The sequence below is a fragment of the Podarcis filfolensis genome, assembly GCF_964270895.1.
Source record: "Podarcis filfolensis genome assembly, chromosome: 5".
Classification (NCBI taxonomy): Eukaryota; Metazoa; Chordata; class Lepidosauria; order Squamata; family Lacertidae; genus Podarcis; species Podarcis filfolensis.
The window spans coordinates 42,070,250-42,089,952 of record NC_139608.1 but is presented as its reverse complement, the minus strand read 5'-3'; the positions used below and the strand labels follow the sequence as shown (position 1 = coordinate 42,089,952).

Here is a 19,703-nt window from a genome sequence, read left to right as displayed (position 1 = left end):
GGAAGCAAAGTTGCTATCCAAGGTTAAAAATGCCAAATGCATGACCTGAACTCTGCTTTCTGTACCAAGGCTCCAGCACACAGCTGGAATGTCACAGGCCAGAAATCACAAAAAGGAGTTAGAACAATTCCCGAGTACTCTGAGCAGCTGAGCACTTGGCCCTTGATTAGAGACCAAACATATAGCTTTTCCTAGAATAACTGAATTAGGCAGACTAGTGCCAATGAGACAAAGAAAGTAACCCAACACAGCAGCATTCTGGCTCCTACAAAGGGCCAGTTTGTGGGCACAATATCCACGAGCTCCAGAGTTTTGAACAGCCTTTTGGGAAAAGGAAATGGGTTGCTCATGAACTTTAAAGCTTAAAATTACTTCAACCCTAAATATCTTCTAGTCCGGAGTGGAAAACATTTTTTGACCTGAGGGGCTAGTGATGGATGCATGTAAAAGTGGACCACTCCACACTTTCACAAGTGCGCTCTCTCGCTTTCTGTACACACAGGCATAGGAGAAGCACACATATACCTCCACCTCCTCAGCTGCTCCAGTGCAGATCAGCTGAGAAGATAGACAGACAAATTCCTCACCAGGTTAGGACCCTGGGCGAGGGGTTAGTCACCTCTCTTCTACCCATTGGCAATAGGGTCATCCTGATCCAATTCATTTATGTGTGATTTTGAACTTCACGAAGCATGTACAACCGTGCTTGCAGTAGCTGCTCCTTTCTCTGGATGTCTGTCAGAGCCCTAACCTGATCACATTTGACAAGCAGCATTCAGAACCTTCATATCTCAGCACACATTTCATGGCTAGAATTAGGAAGGCTCAATACACAGCTGCAACTAGAGAGGCTGCAGAGGAACAGAGGGGAAATTCAAATCAGTGATCATGATGGTGCAAGTTTATATTAGTTACTCCTAATGCCATTTCAGCAGGATGATGTCCTAGTGTGGTTAATGTGCACTACAAAGGGGCCTGACACTGTGGTCAATGGCAGCAATGCTTCTGAATACCAGCCGCTGGAAACCACAGGAGGGGAGAGTGCTCTTGTGCTCAGGTCCTGCTTAGGGTTTCCCACAAACATCTGGTTGACCACTACGAGTACAGGATGCTAGACCAAATGGGTCATTGGCCTGATCCAGCAGGCTTTGCTTATGTTGTTAGGACACCCCTTACAGAATCTGCAATACCAAATCCAAAACTAAATTCAGTTCCTAGCATCCCTGTCTGAAATCCTGGACAGCTACCGCTAGTCAGAGCAGATAATTCTGAGCAAGATGGACCAACAGTCTGACTCAATATAAGGCAGCTAAGTATGCTCTTCCTAACATACAAAAACCTTGCTTAGTAGTTGTGCGTATTGAGCAGGGGTTGGCAACCTAAGACCCATGGGCCGGTAGTGGCCCACGGGGCTCGTCTATCCGGCCCATGGCGACTCCTGCCACCCCCCACTCTTACTGGTGGGGCACGGTGTGGGGACTGACTTCCAGGTTGATGGCACCCGTGTGTGTGTGTGCGCACAGGCACTCCTCCGACCTAGATGTGTGCCAGAAATAGCATGTGCGCATGTGTGTGGGACAGAGAAGCGCCATGCGCATACACACACGCTATTTCTGGCACACATCTGGGTCAGAGGAGTGCCAGATATAGCATGTGCGCATGGGCACTCCTCTGATCCGGAAGAGTGCGCATGCGCACACACTCCGACCCATCCTCTGACAGACGGAGCGTGGACTGGCCCATCATCCGGTAAGTTTGCTGACCTCTGGTATTGAGTATTCAAGCCATTTACAGAGGGAAAACTATGGTAGTCTTACAGACTAACAAATTTTACTATGACATAAGCTTTCATAGACTAGACCATCAGGTGCTTGGTGCTTTTGTTATCTTTAACACTGTTTTGTGAATGGTAAACTTTGCATACATTTAAGCTTTAGCCCAGCTGTTACATTTTTGCATTTCATTTCACCCTGGCTTCGCTGCTTTCTTCTTCCTCTCTCTACCATTAGGTTTATACTGACCTACAAACATAGAATAGCACTTCATGTATCTCAGTGCTTCCCAAACTTGGGTCTTCAGCTGTTTTTGAACTACAATTTCCACCATCCCTGACTACTGGTTCCGGTAGTTGGGGATGTTGAGCGTTGTAGTCCAAACAGCTGGAGACCCAAGTTTGGGAAGCACTGGTATATCTGATAAAGTGAACCCCAGTCCACAAAAGATGGTGCACATCTTTTAAGGTACCAGAAGGCTCTTCCCTGGTGCTGTACTCCAACATAAACACTATGTTGCAAAGGGGTTATGAAGTTCACTTTCCAACATGAAGTTCTGGATGAGGTTGCACACCCTCTGAAGAATCATGTTTGTAGCCTGAGGGCACTCTTAGATCCATCATTGTTATTAGAGGTGCAAGTGGTATCTGTGGTGCACAGTGCCTTTCACCAGCTTAGGTTGGCATCCCGGCTACAACCCCATCTAGATGTATATAAGCTGGCTTCACAGATGAATACCAATGTAAAGGAATGCTAGAAGATGTTAAAAGGCCTTGGAGAACAACTAAGTCTGTCTGGTGGATCAGTGACTACAAACCATGATGGCCAAGCTCCGCCTCCACAGTTGGTGGCAGTAATACGGAGGGGAGAGTGCTATTGTGCTTGGGTCCTGCTTGCTGGTTTCCCACAGCATCTGATTGGCCACGGGGAGAACAGGATGTGGACTGGATGGGCCATTGGCCTGATCCTTCTTAGGGTATTGTAAAGACATTAATGTGGGTATCAGGTGAGCCACTCTTGAGAGGGCATTTCACAACTGAAGGGACTCTGCTGAGAAGGTCCTCTTCTCTAGCAACTACTCTTTGTATATCAGACTGACCGGGCACTTAGGCAAAACAGTTTAGATGGTCATATTGCATGGAATGATAAATACGGAAGGATGTCTTTTGCCAGGTTCCAAAGTCCCAGTCTGTGTAAGGCTTTGCAGGTCAAAACAAACACTTTGAATTGGGCCTGGAAGCAAATGAGGAGCCAGTGAAGGTGAGAAAGGTTGTGATGTTTTATTCTCCTTGTTTGGTATCGGACTTTTATACTGAATTTGCTTGCATTAGTCTATGCTGTGCTTTAAATTCTGTTTTAAAATCTAATTGCTTCAGGGCACCTAAACAACATCCAGTCTAAGTTGACCAGCAAATGCAAATAACTAAAATAATAAATATATTTAAAAGCGGTCTCATGATTGCAGCAGGGGTAGAATGGTAAGCAGGACTGGTGCAGATAAATGTTAGGAGAAATATAGAGTTGTGTGGATTGCAATGCATTAGGGAGGGGGAATCTGCAGGCCTCCAGATGTTGTTGAGCTAGAATTCTCATCACTCCTGGCTAGAGGCCATGCTGGCTGCCACTAAGGGGAGTCTAAGAACACCTGAAGGACCACAGGCTCCCCATCCCTGCAATTCACGAAAGAGACTCTCATAACTTATTAACATCTCAGTATCTAAATAATAATAATACAATGTAAGGTAGGAGACATGCCAACAAGGGGGCTGGGATAATTTTATCAAGCTTTGTGGGAGGGGGAAGAGTTTTCTTTAACAAATATCAATAGTAACGGATAGAAAGTAGAATGCAGTATCAAATGCAAAAGGGTCCAAGTCAAAGTTTCCACAACCACTAGTTTGCTGCAGAGATCCTTCAACTATCATTCTGCAGAAGATCAACTGGGCCTGCAACTTTGGCCTGCCGTGTCTTTGATACACTGAACTCTGTTATCCCAGCATTGCTTCTGGCACTATAAATAGGTGCTTCCTGGCTCCCATTAAGTTTCCTGGACACTCAGAAGATATAACACACTGCAGTGTATAAGGCAACGTTCCACCAAGAGTTCCAAAACACCAGTATGTGCTCCAACCCTGAGACTCGAGAGCTGAAGGAAGCACACGCGAGTTAAAACTGCCTACTTACAGCTCCCCATTTTATCCCTCTTCCCTTGTGTGTCTTGTCTTTTTAGTTTGTAAGTTTGATGGAAGGCCCTCTGTCTTTCTTTCATTTGTGTGTTCCGCTTTAGGAGACAACAGGACGGAAACACAGCAAATAAAAAAGAGAAAAAGAAAGAAGAGGTGGAAGGACTGTGATCTCACATGCTGCTGTTTTAAGGATCAAAAGCTGAAGAAAATCTTCCCTAAAGTAATGTGCATTACTCCAGATTTTGTCCTACCATCAGTGCTGCCCATTTTGAAGTCTACACTATTTCTGAGGTTATGCACCCACATTTATATCAAGTCTGATGCCTCAAACCCTATAGTGCAACAGTGTTAGGAGAAAAAAAGCAAAATTTTGGTCAATTGAAGAGACGGTTATCTATTTCACTAGCCCCACTAGGCTCAGTAGGCCTATCAGCCAGGTAAGTGTTTACAGGATTACAGCCTGCACACTTCAACCAACATTTAAAGCCAAGGTAGAATCCCAAAGTACTCCACTTTGGAATTCTAAATTCTTGGTGCAGAAAGGGTGGTCCTATTCATCATTTTAAAGGCCACAAAGGGGGGGGGGGACAGGCATATTTGGTGAAGTACTACAGCAAAGCAGATGTGCCAGTGGTTCATGCTTCCAGTATAAAGCCTGAAGAGGGATCATACATATCTCTTCCCATTCCACCCACGGTAAGACACATGAGATGAGCTGGACTACCATTTGGGGCTCATGCCTCTTACCCATGGAATAAGCTGAGCAGCTTCCCTTTCAGAGACTGGCAAGCACATCCATTATTTGCATTCCCAATGCTAGTCAATTGTATGTACATTATTGCCATTTCTTTATAACCTCCAAAAGCTATTCTACATTCCAAATGAATTAACCCTTACATGAGCTGGCCCAAATACTCTTATGGAAAGGAAGAGAGATCTCAAAAAGCAAAATAGAGCATATATACCTCTATACAACTGGAAAGGCCTTGACAAAGAAGTAGAGGAAATAAAAGTGTGAGTTGTGGGCTTTTTAAATTATACTTGTCAGCTTGATCAGCAAAGTGCTGTGCAACCATGAGCCCCCGTGGGTTGGCAGTAGCACAGTGCTTTGGAGAGTGGATGGCATGCCTTAAATCCAGTGCCAAGGACCTGCAGAGTCTGGGCTAGGACTCTCTGCTGTGGAATTCTAAACCAAAATAAAGAAGCACAATGAAAAACCACATTTCCATTAGATCAGTTTCCAAAAGCTACAGAATAGATCTGAATCAGTACTGAGCATGTTCGAGAGATGGTGTGACAGAGCTAAGAAGATACAGCTTTGGGGAACTGATAATCCCTCACCTAATCACTAATGGTTTTGTTTTGCAACACTGTTTTGCTTTGTTGAGGGAGATAGTGGAATCAGCAGGTTTTCCTGTGCAGATCCAGGCTGTGATGTTTAGCCAGCAGGCCCCAATCATACTACAACATAGCCTGCTCTAAACAATAGTTTGAAATCCGGGTGCTCTTACAATCTTGTAAAAAAGAAAAGAAAGGAAGCTCCCCTTGCCCAAATAAATTCCTACTGGAAAATCTATGGTGCTACTCAATAGCTAGAGACATGACAACTGGATAGAGCAACACGGAGAAGCAGCATGCCTACTAGATCTCTTTCTACAACAGGAAACCCAGAAGTAATCTGGAACTGACCATAGACAATAAGACAAAGATGATGGGCATGGTCTGTAATTGACAGGAGTTCTTCAACTGCTTGGATTTGAAAAGTTGGGGGAGGGGGAGGAATGAACCACTGCATAAGGTGACACAAAGACATAGTAATACAGACAGGAGTATTTCGTCACATGTATAGTATATGCTCAACTTGGGTATATTTGATGGGTGAAATGAAAAATGTTCATGGGATTTCTCGGCAGGAAGGTGTTCTCTGACAATCATTCAAAAACACAGGGTACATACCTAAAGTGTGATAGCACTGTTGTGCGAGTGATAGTTACATTTTTAATCTTTAGAGTGCTTTATGATTCTGTACTGTTCCAAGTGAGACACAAACTCAAACACAGATCCCTGCGCATTCAAAACTTCCCAGCAACAAAAGATTATCCATTGTGTGGAGACTTCTTCAGTTCCTTCATTGATGCTTCCAGAAAAGGAGAGACACCAAAGTATCAGAAATCTCCTTTGGCAGTATTAACGTAAACATTTTACCAGCATACTCCTCCAAATAAACTCACAACAATTGCCCTGCAAATATACAGAAAAGATAGAAACGGCTTGTTTATAACAAAGAACTAAGGAGATTAATAAGTTGGCTGTTGACCTATTATTTGCTTTCCTCAGCCTCCTTAAATGATTCTTACTGACCTGTTTGTACTCCCTACTGGGCTCAGTGCAGATGAAGCACAATACTGTGCTTTACACTGCATGTGGCCAGTCTGTCATGGAGAGGTTGTTGCTTTCCAGCACTGCTTTAGTCATCCCATGTTCAGAATAACTACCCAGATGGGGAAACTTAAACCTTGGAGGACAGATGGTGCCCCTTGAGCAGCTCTTGATTGCAGCCTCTATTCACCAAATCTTCTAGAGAAACTGCATCTCATCCCTTATCTATCTTTCCACAATGAATACTGACATTGTCAACACACAACAGAGGTCCAAAGATTTTTATGATTTGCTGTCAAATAACATACACACACACACCCTTCCTCAAGTCTGGAGACCAAGCACCTAAATAACAAAACCTAAAGTGAATACAATATCTTTGTTAATCTGTTGAAGCAAAAAATGTAAATTCTTGAGGCACCTTAAAGACTAACCAATTTATTATGGCACAAACTTTCATATAGACCAGAGTTTGGTCCACAAAAATGTATGCTGTCATAAGTGTGTTTAGTCTTTAAGGTGCCACAAGGTAGTCTGTCAAACCTTTAGCTGAGATTTTAACAAATCCTTCTCCCTGTTGTGAGGACTTGCAAGAAACCAAAGGGAGACACTAAACTGGAAATTCAAGTTCTGTAGAGTTGTCTACAGAACTACACTAATAGTGTTAGTGTCTGGTATGCAGGGCCTCTTTGAGGCAAGAGTCTGTAAAGAACTGGACGTGTTCTAATTTCAGTACAAAGTCCCAAGACACACTAAAGCAGCTGTTGCCAACCTGGTGCCCTCCAATTGTTGCAGATGGACTACCTCTCCCCTTCTCCCTGCCTTGAGGTTGAGGGGTTGAGGTTAGCAGTCCAAAACTTCTGGAGGGCACCAGGTTGTAGAAGGCTTCATTTAAGCCTAGTGCAGGTGAGAATTCTCTTTCATGAGCTCAACATATCCCCACCTCTTTACCCTGCTCTGAGTCAACCAGCAGCTAGGGTCTAGATTAGAATTAGCCAGTGTGTCTAATGATCCCAAGACAAATGTGCTCTCCACTAGGGAAGGACCACAGTAAATAAACTCCTATGGGTACAAGTCGCCGGCTCTTCCAAGTTGAAGACATTGTGTCCAATGCAAATTTTGCCCCCTGGACAGGGTTTGATACAGCTACAAAGCATGTTTAGACTCAAGGATACTAAGAAGAATCACAGAATATGACAGGTTAATTGAAAACACTCCCCACATTTCCCCCAGGAACTACTGTCCTATCCCAAGTCCGAACATTTGTTTGAAACTTAAGTAATGCATAAAACAGGGGAAGGCTTGGTTAAGAGAGCTTCCACACTGACAGACTCCCAACTCCAGCACCGACCTACTGGATATGCAAAGGCCACTCCTCCACCACCCTGTCCAGCTCTAGCCTCGCTGAGCAGCCTGGAAACTGGAAAAACTTATAACTGGTTTTCCAGGGGAAAGAGCTCTCAGCCAAACACAAGCTATTCTGGTTTACAGAAAGAAGCAGGAGCAAGGCAGAAGGGAAAGGTCTGAGGCCAGGGAAGACTGCTGCAGAGTGACAGCAGGAGAACAGCCTCCGGCAAAGAAAAATTAAACGACCCCATCATGCACACTGCGACCCCTAGTGCTGCTTATCTCCAGGGACCTATCCCCCCCCCCAAAAAAAACACACCACCCAATCCCACAATTTCTTTCTAACACTCCGAGATTCTGCCATTCCCCTGTTCTGAAAACAACAGACTTGGGAGTTGCAAACTCCACTAGAGGAGAATTCTGGTCTCACTAGTGTCTTGGCGGCCTCCCTCACCCACTGACCAAACATACACACCTTGAAGGAAACTTTATGATCTTTGCTGCTGCTGCTGCTCCTAAGCAAAGCCCACAGACCCAGGAAGCCCCCATCCCCAAATCAACCCCCTCAGTTCCTTTCCCTTCCCACACCCCCTCTTACTTAAGGGCCAGCTTGCAACTCTGTTCCGAGGAGAGTAAGGCCTAGTGTCACTGCCTAAAGACGCCGGGGGTGGGAGGGGGGTGAGAGAGAGGAATCCAGAAGAAAGGGGGAAAAACAGGCTGGGAACAAGAAGACCCCCTCGCTGGGAGATCCTCCCACCCACCCAAAAGCCAAGCCGGAGTGTCTTCAATCCCTCTGCCTTTCCTGCCCAGCACAGCTCCTTCCCAATCCTCACATGGCTCTGGGAGCGCAGACATGCTCGGATGGAGGAAGCCCTTCGCCGCGCCGCATCCAGGCAAGAGCCGTGGTTGGGAAGAAGCCATTGAACCGCCCGCCGCCGCCGGCTCCTCCACCCCCCCGGACCTTTCCCAGGCACCCGGGACGGCCTCGCGGACCTCCCCCGAACTTGATCCGAGCGCGAGCGGCGAGCTCCGAGCCTTACCTGGGGAGAAGTGGCGGAGTGTCGCTGTTGCGGGCGAGGGGCGGGACGGTGGGGTGGGGGGAGAAGTGGGAGACGGCGGCAAGACGGGAACTCAGAACATCCCTGCTGCCCGAGGGTGCTTTACTCCCAGCCAGCCATGGGGAGAGGAGAGAGAAAGTTCAAAATGGAAAGAATAATTGAGAAAAAGGCCAGGAGCCGGGTTGCAACTGGACCAGGCGGGAGCGGAGTGCGGCGGCGGCTGCCGAGAGGCCTAGCGGAGCCAGCGGCCGCCGAAGGAAACAGGAAGGCTTCGGTGAAAAGGAGGAAGCCCGTCCTTTGTCTGCCAGGTTTTCCCTGAACAATGGCTGCTCCTGCTGCTGTCTCAGGCCCTCTGTTGGGGCATGGAGGAGGCTCGGCTCTTGCACACACGCTCGCTCTCGCGTACACGCGCGCACACACACACACCTCCCTGTGCCTTTCAGAAAGAGGCCCAGAAGCTCCTCTCCAAGGAGGAGGAGGAGGAGGCCTTCCCTCCCCACTCCCACTCCTCTCTCCCCCGCTCCAGGGGCTGCTCTGATCGCATGAAAGAGGGAGGGATCTGCCATGCCTAGGCTGAGAAAAACAAAAGGGAGAGACAGACCCAGACAGAAAGAGGTAAATCCCAGGGAGGGAAGGGGACGCCAGGCAGCCGGAAAGACCAGAGGAGAGAAAGCTGCGGTGGGAGGTGATGCCATCCGCCCTTAAAGATGATGATGGTGGTGGTGAAGAAGAAGAGGGGTGGGTGAAAAAGCTCCCCACTCGCTAAGTAAAGCAGGCTGGGAAGTACCAGGTCTTCTACCACCATGGAAGAAACTCTCGGGCTCTACAGCAAAAACAAAAAAGCATTAAAAAGGCCAATTCCCCCCACCCCCATCTAAGCGGGATGGAGAGCTTCAATGCGTGCCTTATTCCAGGTCTTGCAAATATCCCTGGTAGGAAGGAAACTTCGCCACGTTGGGAGGTTTCACTCGTTTCTTCCATCTGCGCAAACCTAGTGCCCAAATCGCTTTAATTCAATGAAAGGGTTGGGGTTGCGTCCTGAAATAGCTTGAAGTGCTTTTTCCTACTGGGTAGTTTGTTGCAAGGACGCACCTAAGAAGCAAAAACCCTTTGCATTTAAGTTGGAGTTACTTCCAAGTAAATTAAACATGCATAGAATCCAGCTGAAACTGATATCTTGTTACCCACAAACAACCACGAAAATAATTACTAGCGGAACTGTATGTGTGGAGATGGGCATTTAACTACTCCAGTTCCTGCTAGCTTGTAGGGTTTGATTTAGAGTAGACCAAACGCCTAAATTTCTGCAATGCCAGATGCAAAATGTTTATATCCCAGTGTAAGTAGGGCAACTGAGACATCCTAGGGCTGTGCAGTCCAAAGCCTTCACTGCAATTCCCAGGATGTGGTGCCTTTTTGTGATATGGGGTCTCTTCTATAGGTAGCCAAAAACAGTTATGTCTTCCCTTGCAGCAGGGCTGAATTTGTGTCAAGTTGTTATGAGGAATGGCTAAAACCAGTAGAACTAAACTTGTGCTGTGGCTCACCAAGGACAGCCATGGAACCTAGGGCTCAGATTGTCAGTTCCCCCATCCAACAGAGGAGCCAACAGCTTCACAGTTTGGTTGCTGGGAATGGCGAAAGCCATTCCTTTTGCATCTCTGCATGTCCTCCAGCTGTCAATAGCACAAAACCACTGTCAGGAGAAAAGGATGCAACCTTAGCCTAGGGCTCAGCCTTGAACATGTCACGTAATCATAAATAAGAGTACCTGGCTGCCTGATAAATAACTACAAATATTATGAGCACATTTAGAATTCATTGGAAGGTTTCTAGCGCAGGATAGTGACCTGCAGGCACGTTTGAGCCTTCACATTTCTAATTTTAGAAACAGTGTGAATCTATAGCATTGGTCTTTATGTAAGATAGTATTGAACTAAAGCAGGGGTAGGGAACCTGTGTCTTCCAGACATCATTGGACTACAACTCCCATAATCCCACAACAGCTGGAGAGCTTCAAGTTTCTCATCATTAGGTCTAATGCCACTTCGTCCCCTTAAGAGCTGCCCTGGGATATAGGAACCTTGCAGGTACAGACAAGATGTCTTTCAAACCCTAAATGTTACTAAGCAGGGAAGCATGATATCCAGTGCTAGCAAGAAACGAGGGACAAAAGTGAGTTTTCAGCACCTGTTCTATGGGTAATATATGTTCTGTAGAATGTAACATCCCAAAATAAGGACACATGGCAGCTTTTGCAAATGAGAACTGATGGACAGAGCTGGCAAAAGACACTTTTTCCTTCAGAACTTTTAATTGCATTTTTTTTCTGAAAAAAGTAATAACAACACATTATTGTTTTTAACTTGGAAACTAAACCCCAAGTATGTGTCATTTCATTTTAGAGCAAACTTTTTTAGCCACTCAGATTGGCTGGTGTTGGTTGGTATATTTAATTCTCCTGCAATGAAGAGTAATTTTGAGATATACACCATGTAAAAAAGCCAGTAAGATTCAAGGCATAAAATTAGGTGCTTCCTTCAATTGAGCATTGGAAAATAATTGGGGGGGGGGGGAGTATATAGCTGGTTGTGCAAATGTGCACACATATACAGCTGCAGCTGTACAACTGTTCTAGCACAATAGACTTTTTTTAAGTTACAGGTTTCTAGGTTTGACTGTAATAGAACAAACCCTCAAAATATGGAATGTGTGCCTTCCACTTAACTGATGGCTTGCTTTAGCAGCACAAGCCTAAATGTACTAGCAGCCTGAACCAGGATTGTCATATTTTCATCAGATGCTAAAATCAGAAGTCAATAAATACAGCATTTTAAATGCCTGCTACTCCTCTGAGCAAGTAAGAAAATAATGGAAGAATACTTCATTCTGCAGAACTCTGGGTAACGTGCAATTGCAACTGCAGCTGAAAGGCTACACATCTGTTTTCTTTTTCATAAAAGGAGTGGGGGCTTGGATTATGTGCTGAAATACAAAATCATACACACACACACAAAACGTAGCTAAAGTGCTGTGTGTCAAACTGCCACTGGGACAAACCAAAGCTCTGATTTCGGGAACAGCCTAGCGATAGGAATGGTTCTAATTACCAGACTCTAAGCTACAGAATTCAGGTCACAAATTTGCTGAGAATGAGAGTTGGTTCTAGTGAGGGTCTAGCAAGGAGATGTGCGTCTCGGCTACATAAAAACAAAGGATCAGTCTTATGTGGTTAGTACATCTAGCACGGTATCCTCTCTTTGACAAGAACCAGCTCCAGATGTACCAGAGGAAGCCTGAAACACTGCAATGAATCAGCATATAACTCCAGCCTTTGCCATTCTCTTTTCAGTTATTTCACTCTCCTAAACTGGTGACATCCTCAGCAAGAGGTCCTTGTATGTATTTACAAAATCCTAAACAACTTAGGTCCAGGGTACCTCAGGGATCACCCGAACCCTTATATCCCATCTTGATCACTAACTAAAATAATCTGCAGGAATGTTGTAGATCATTCCCCAAGTTGGCAAGGCTCACTTGATAACAAGAAACGGAGCCTTTAGAGTCATCAGCCCAGGCCTGTGGAATATTCTGCCAACAGAGATTCAGCAGGCGCCTTCTGCTTCAACTTTTAAACGCCTGCTGAAAACTTTTCTATTCCACCAGGCCTGTGAAGGAAATGAAGAACACATCTATAATGGTTAATTGATGTCTGTGTTTAACTTTTTTATATGGTTTTTACTGTGTGGTTTTACTCTTTTTTGTTGCTTTCATATTTATTATACTGCTATTTCATTAAAAAATATTTCTGTAAAGAAATAAGATGTCTGAACCATTTTAATTAATGGCTATGGTAAGGATTATGTCTAGGAAGAAATTCTACACCTTTTGAAGTTAGTTAAACTATTGGCTATCACCATGATCTTATGGTAGCATGTTTCAAGGATCAATGATGCATGCTGTGGTAAAGAACTTAAAAAAAACAACTAGATTTTAGTTTTAATTTCACTGTGTTACCCCTTCAGTTCTAGTGGAATGGTAAACATTAAAAAGTTAGGCGAACACTTCTGGGTGGTTCCAGACAACTGTAGTAAAGGTGTTTCACCCATTTGAGCTCAACAGAAGAGCAGACAGGGAAATGATCAAAGTGAGGAAGCCAGTATTTTAAAAAAACCAGAGCTGCTACTACTACGTTCTCAGATCTATGCTCAGTCTCCCAAGTGGATCACAGAGTTTCTAGCCTAATAAGCAAAGGCAGCAATAGAATTTCTCCTCTTGGCTGCTTCAATGCCATAAAAAAGCAGCATAGCCTAGGGTTCTAGCCCTAGGTGCAAGGGACAGTTTCTGGCTCTGATTTAAAATGCTACCAAGCAGTCCTCTAATAAACTTGGGTTTTGCAAGGAACGGCAGACAAAACAGGATGAGTCACAGAATAGCACCTTCATGAGATACTGCTCCTCTCAGCAGAAGCACCATGGTGGATCTGTTATTTGATGTGCCCAGTTACTATGGCTGTAGTGATGGTGTCTGGGAAAGGATGGTGCTGCTATATGTTCACTACTGCAGCAAAGGGTTATGAGTCATTTCCAAAATTCAGGGTACCATACCATGTGATAAAACACTGAATGGTCACATGGAACCTGAAAGGCTGATTATGAAGCTATTTTCCTGATAACTCCAGAATCTGATTTTAAAAATAATAATAACCTTTGTAAAATATTATTCTTTTTAATCCATTTCCCTCTCCTGGCATTAACAGGTGTCATCCTAACAATCCACAGTGGCAAGGAAACACTTCTTCAGGACCCAAAGCTGCATGAGCTTGGGAAATGGAGCCACAGCATATCCTAATGCACACATATTTGTTAGGTTTCTAACCTGTGGCTGATGCAGGTTCAAGGCTTCCTAGAAAAGGAGACCCAATCCCTTGCTGTCACAATCATATAAATCTGATATTTTGGAGGTACAGCAAAATAACTTATCCCCTTCCACCTCCTCTTCACACCTGTATTTGTGCCACACTGGGTAGCATAGCAAAGCAACTCTAAGCGCCAACACTGTTTTAAATCCTTTTCATAGGGTCATAGAATTGTAGAGTTGGAAGGGACCCTGAGAGTAATCTAGTCCAACCCCCTGCAATGCAGGAATCTCAACTATAGGATCCAGAACACTCATTTCTTTCATCTGTCATATTATGTCTTGCTAGAACAGGAAGACACTGAAAGTAATGAGGGTGCCTCTAATACTACTATAAGAACAAAAATACTGCCTACTATAACATTCTTGATTTCCTAAGTGCTTTACAGCCTTTATTGTATTTAACCTCACCACAATGCTGTGAGAGAAAAGTTATCAGGATTCCTGTTCTACAGGTGTGGTGGGATTGGTGCTGAACATTTTTCTCTCAAAACTATATAAGTAGTCTTTAGCAGCAGTCAGTGGCGTAGCGTGGGGGGTGCAGGGGGGGCCGGCCGCACCGGGCACAACATCTGGGGGTTAGGGTTAGGGGGCGCAAATCCACAGGTTAGGGGGCGCAAATTACTTGCCTTGCCCCGGGTGCTGACAACCCACGCTACGCCATTGGCAGCAGTTGAACATACATCAAGAGCTTCCAGATCAAAGTACCAGATCTATTAATCCAGTGGAGTACATTTCTTTCAGGCATTCACACATTGTAGACTTCTATCCCACCTGACATCTCAGATTCACACATCACACAACTGCACAACCATCAACACTGCAGTGATAGAGAATGTCTACATACATATTATAATGGGCTTAGGAAATGAGATAAACAAGCTTCCCAACAAAGCTAGAAGTTCTGTGATTCAGGTTAGCTAGGCATGGAGAGGGTGGGAATGATACCTGCCTCATGGGGTATATCAAAATCCAGAAATGGGGCGGGGGGCTAATTTTCCCACATGTATTTGGGGAGGGTGAAAACCACTAAGTCCTGCAGACTGGTAGGTGTGGGGGTCAGCAATATCATTTTTTAGCAGCATCAGTCCATGTCACTGGAACACATCCTCTAGCAGGAACACATCTTTAGCAACCTTTGGGTAGGCAGAAAGAAAACATGCCCTGTGTGTGCATTTTATTCTCCCGTCTGCTCACTTAGGGCACCCTTATGCTACAGCAGCCTTGCAGCGCATCCTCACCTTCAGCAATCCCTCTTTGGAGCAGGTCCACAAAGATGCAGCAGCTCCAGCTGGTTCTGGTTCTGGTCAAGTTAATAATTAAAGAGGCATTGGATGGATGCTGAAGCAGGACTGGGATGTGGTTGGCGGAAGTCCTATTCAGTCTCCAGTGGGAGGTATTGTGTATTTTGTGTTCTCATTTTGTATTTTAATGTTGTGAACTACCCTGTGATCTTTGGACGAAGGGCACTGTACATATTTTAACAGGAAGAGGAAGAAGAAGAAGATCCCCTCCACCTTTTATACATAGGAGTCCAGCAGCACAAGAACCTCTCTCTCTCTCTCTCTCTCTCTCTCTCTCTCTCTCTCTCTCTCTCTCTCAACTCCTGCAGCTCTCTCTTCAGTCTTTTCATGTGCCACAGTTCACCAGCCCCTTTTTACTGTACTCTGTGCAGCTAGCACTGGTGCTCTGGGAGATATAAATCACACAGACACAGCTTTATGGCCATTGATCCAACCACGTGGCAACGGATGCCGCTCTCCGACGAGGAGCATTTCCCCTTCTTAGAAGAGAGACACAGCTGCTCAGAAACTTAAGTCCTTTTCGCTGGGGCTTTGCCAAGATTGGATAGCCAAGATGGTTAGAACGCCTTAGGGAATATGGAGGGTGCAGGTTGGGTCGGATTTCCAGATCCTATGTGTAGGACCCTGAGGGGCTTGAAGGGACACTGGTTAACTCCAGAGAAAGCACCAAAACAATTGCTCACCAACAAATCCTGGGGCTGTGTGTGTGACGGTGGGGAAGGGCCCTCATCTGAGAGGCAGTCTGTCTACTCCAGGACTTGTTGGCATGCGAAGTCACGGGAGGAGAGGGGGGGACCTCTGCACCTTGCAAAGGCCACAGCTGAGCAGGTGTTTCCTGTCACTTGTTTCAGGCAGTTAAGTGCTTCCTTCAGGGCCTGCTAAACAGAGTCCTCATCTTCTCTCTCTAGTCCTAGTTCCACAGGCAAAGAGTCCACTGCCATTTGATCTCATTTCTTTTGTTGCCACTGATCAATGAGGTTTCCAAAGAGCTGCCCCCAGCAAGGCAGCTTCTATGCTATGTTCCCAGTACCCAGGTATGCTTCTGCTATGGGTGCCACTCAGCTTATCTCCTGTGCTATACAGGAACATGTGGCTGCTTCATGTGTAGCAGGGCCTCAAGCGGGGTTCACAGCTACGGACAGTTTTTGCTCCAGCTGGATTCTATTAGGTTACAAAAACTTACCCGATTTTACATACAGATTCCTGGCATGACAGTATTCTGAACAACAGGACTACAAAGCTAGTTTTACCAACTTTTTCATTGCCCTGCAGGCACCTTTAGCATATAGCAACCTGGAATAATTTGATCTCTTCTGTTTGTTTGTTGGTAGCACAATATAATAAACAGACTGTGTCTGTCTAGAAATAAATAAATCATTGTTTTTGACCAAGGTAACCAAATGAAGTGGCCTGTATAAAATCATGCAATATCAATTTGATTTATTATTATTTTTTGCATAATCTACTCCTTTTCTGTTAGCCATAGGGAGGAACAAAGAGCTATGCCAGGTGCTAAATCTGTTTTGCTTGTCTACTGAAATTCCTGTCTTCCTCCCCCTCTGCCTTCTGAGATTTCATATGATGTTCAGGGCATTTTCAAGTCTTGTTTTGCAGCCTTAAGGGCTAGAAACTTAAAAGAAGATGACATTCTCAGGATGCTGAAGTTTGACCCCAACACCAATTCTTGTGCTTGCATTGTATGATAATGTAATGCACATTGACCTGCATAAAAGGCGGAAAGCATGCCTTAATTTGTTTGATGGCCCTGCACTGCCCTTGGAAGATAACTGGAAGAGACATCAGGTGTCTCTGAACCAGTCATTGAGACAGAAGGGAAATTATTTTAAAGTTGCTCTGATTACAACTTTGAAAACGTTTAGACAGAGCTTGTAACTGTCACTGATTCCTGCACTAAGCTAACAGACCAGAGATTCTCAGACTGGACCATAAGCTCCATTTAGGTGATCCCAACAAAAGATTGTGAGCAGTCAGTAATATTTTTTTTGTTGGCTCTGTGCCTGATTTGTTGTTGGTTTTTCCCCCCTGACAATTGAGATTGAGGTCATTTTCACCAGCAAAGGAATTATCAAACAAGCTAACAAGGACTTGGCCTATGGCCCATTATTTTCATAATAGAACACTGGTACAGTTTACTAATTTCTCCCTTAAAAAAAAAATGCCACTTAAAGCGGCACTTCTCGGTGGCCTGGCCTAGAGCCTTTGGTTTTCACTGGGTGGTGCTGGTTTTGAACATGAAGCTGGCATTGAAAAAGAAGCAAGTGTTACTATGTGATTCTCTGAGACGAGTTTTCAAATGTCTCTCTACAACCATACTGCTCCCTAAATTGACTTCCTGAGCCTGCATTGCTATAGTCACCCACTGCAGAGTAAGCCCCATTGAACTCATTGAAACTTACTTCTGAGTAAACAATGGGTACAATTTTTATTTATTGTTATTTCATAAAATATATATGTACCGCTTGATTGTAGAAAATATTTTTCCTATGAGGGCTACTTATATTAATTTTCAGCAACTGGATTTGTTGCCCAGTTGAGGAAAACTTCCACCTGGCCCACTGACCAACGAAACTTCCACTGGTTCACTCTTACTTGGACATTTGAAGCACATTAAAGGACACTGGAGAAAGCACATTCTTTCCCTCACAGAATTCTAGGCACTGTAGTTCACCCCTCACAGAGTTATGATTCCCAACAACCCTTAACAGGCTACAGTGCCCAAAATTATTTTGAGGGAAAGAAGGTGCTTTGAAAGTGCTTTAACTGTGTAGGGTGCACACAGCCTTGCCCTCTGGCTGCTCAGTGACATCAAGCCTAGTGGACAGGGTTGGTGGAATTGGAGAAATCACAATAACAAACAGCCATACAGCATGCAGAGGGAAGAAAATGCTTCATAAAAATGCCCTAGTGCAACTTTCTCCAACTTGGTGCCCTCAAGACATTTTAAACTACAACTTCCATCATTCTTGACCATTAGCCACGCTGGCTGGAGGTGATGAAAACTAGAGTCTAACAACATCTGGAGGCCACCAAAATAGGGAAGGCTGCTCTAGCGGATAGCTAGAAAGAAGGCCTGTGGCACCCAAAGTGCTATTGTGGTTCCCATGGGATTGGTGCCCTCTTAAGGGGGAGCAGCTATCCCTATAGGGAAGTAGCGATCACTCTAGTTTTGAGCTCTAGATTAGCTGGCAAGCCAATCTACTTGCTAACCAAAACCCTACAGAAAGATGTCTGTACTAGCAAAACCTTTTGCTGGAAACTACCACACACCCAGCTTCTGCCAACCTAGCAGTTCAAAAGCACATCAAAGTAGATAAATAGGTTCCGCTCTGGCGGGAAGGTAAACGGCGTTTCCGTGCACTGCTCTGGTTTGCCAGAAGCGGCTTAGTCATGCTGGCCACATGACCCAGAAGCTGTACGCTGGCTCCCTTGGCCAATAAAGTGAGATGAGCGCCGCAACCCCAGAGTCGTTTGCGACTGACCTAACGGTCAGGGGTCCCTTTACCTTTACCTTTACCACACACCTAGCACTATGCAGCTCACAACTCTCAAGCAGAGTCCCACTTAAGTGGCTTCTGGCAGACCAATAACTTCTGCATTACCCTAACCTTCTGGTTTCATGTTACATCTGTGCATGCCAATTTCATGCAGCGGTGATTCTCTTCCTGCTAGGGAAGGGTCAGAAAGAGCACAGGCCAGCTGCTCCACAGCTCTTCAAACCACCCTGCTGCCAAAGAGCAAGAGAGAAAGCCACAGACAGGCCCACTAATACTCTGGCACTTCTCACCTGTATGTGAGTTTTAGTGGCAAACAAAATGCCAAGGAGATGACTACCGTCCATCAGAGTCTCTTGTTAACAAGGGACACAAAACAAGCCAGGAGAAAGGGCTGAGAAGGAGAGGGGGAGCAGCATGTTTGGAATAAATAGAAGGGGGAAATGCACCACAGTAATGCATCATTACCCCCTTCAGAACAAAAAGTGCTCTTACTCACAAGCCACATAGCCTACAGCTGTCCCAATCCTGACCCCATGCAACTCTACAGACCCCAAAGCATGGCACTTACCCCTTCCCACATGCTTTACAGGAGCTGAGTTGCTTATCAGAGTTTGCCAAATATACTCTTCCATCTCAAGCTTGTTATCTGGGGAGTTGTTTGTAACCAACAGCCTTGCACAACTCTGAGAAGCGGATGCTTCTTGGGCAGGGGGATTCTTACAGCAACCAGCCAAGCAAACACACCCCTGGTTGAATCTCTTCAGCCATTTACAATTTATTGTGCTTCACTAGGAAACTGTGGACTCCACCCACCACAGATAACAACCTTTATCTTATTTAAATTGTTGTGCTAGAAAGGAAAGAGTGACCATGCTAGACTTTCAGCTCACTTCACATTCAAGGTTCAGTTACTGAAGCAAGTTGGTTCCCCAGAATAACTGGCGGTATAACCAGGTGTCTGGAGACATTTGTATGGCTTTGGGTAAAGCTTGGGACATCTTTTGGAGAAAAATGGAAGTCAATGACCTTGGAAGGGGGAAATGAACAAATTGTTGTTCTTAACCCTTTCCTAGTGTAACTCTGCGGCATCAGGCATTTTGTTCTCACAGTAGCCAACCAGATGCCTACAGTAGCCAACCAGATGCCTGCACAGGCAGGACCTGAGTGCAGAGAACTCTTCCCATGTGAAACCCCACAATGGGTACTTAGAGGCATACTGCCTCAA

At 45.1% G+C, this 19,703-nt stretch overlaps 1 protein-coding gene across 4 annotated transcripts in view; it reads right to left on the bottom strand.

The window, feature by feature from the left end:
* The window catches only part of LDB1 (LIM domain binding 1), a 64,555-nt gene that overhangs the window by 24,127 nt on the left and 20,725 nt on the right, over positions 1-19,703 (bottom strand). The window contains exon 1 of one of the 4 annotated variants that reach the window (XM_083615267.1): positions 8,725-9,157. The exons of the other annotated variants lie outside the window; for them this stretch is intronic. The gene's annotated coding sequence lies outside the window, so the exon portion shown is untranslated. Of the gene's footprint in view, positions 1-8,724; positions 9,158-19,703 lie in introns of those variants that run through there. 4 annotated transcript variants of the gene reach the window in all.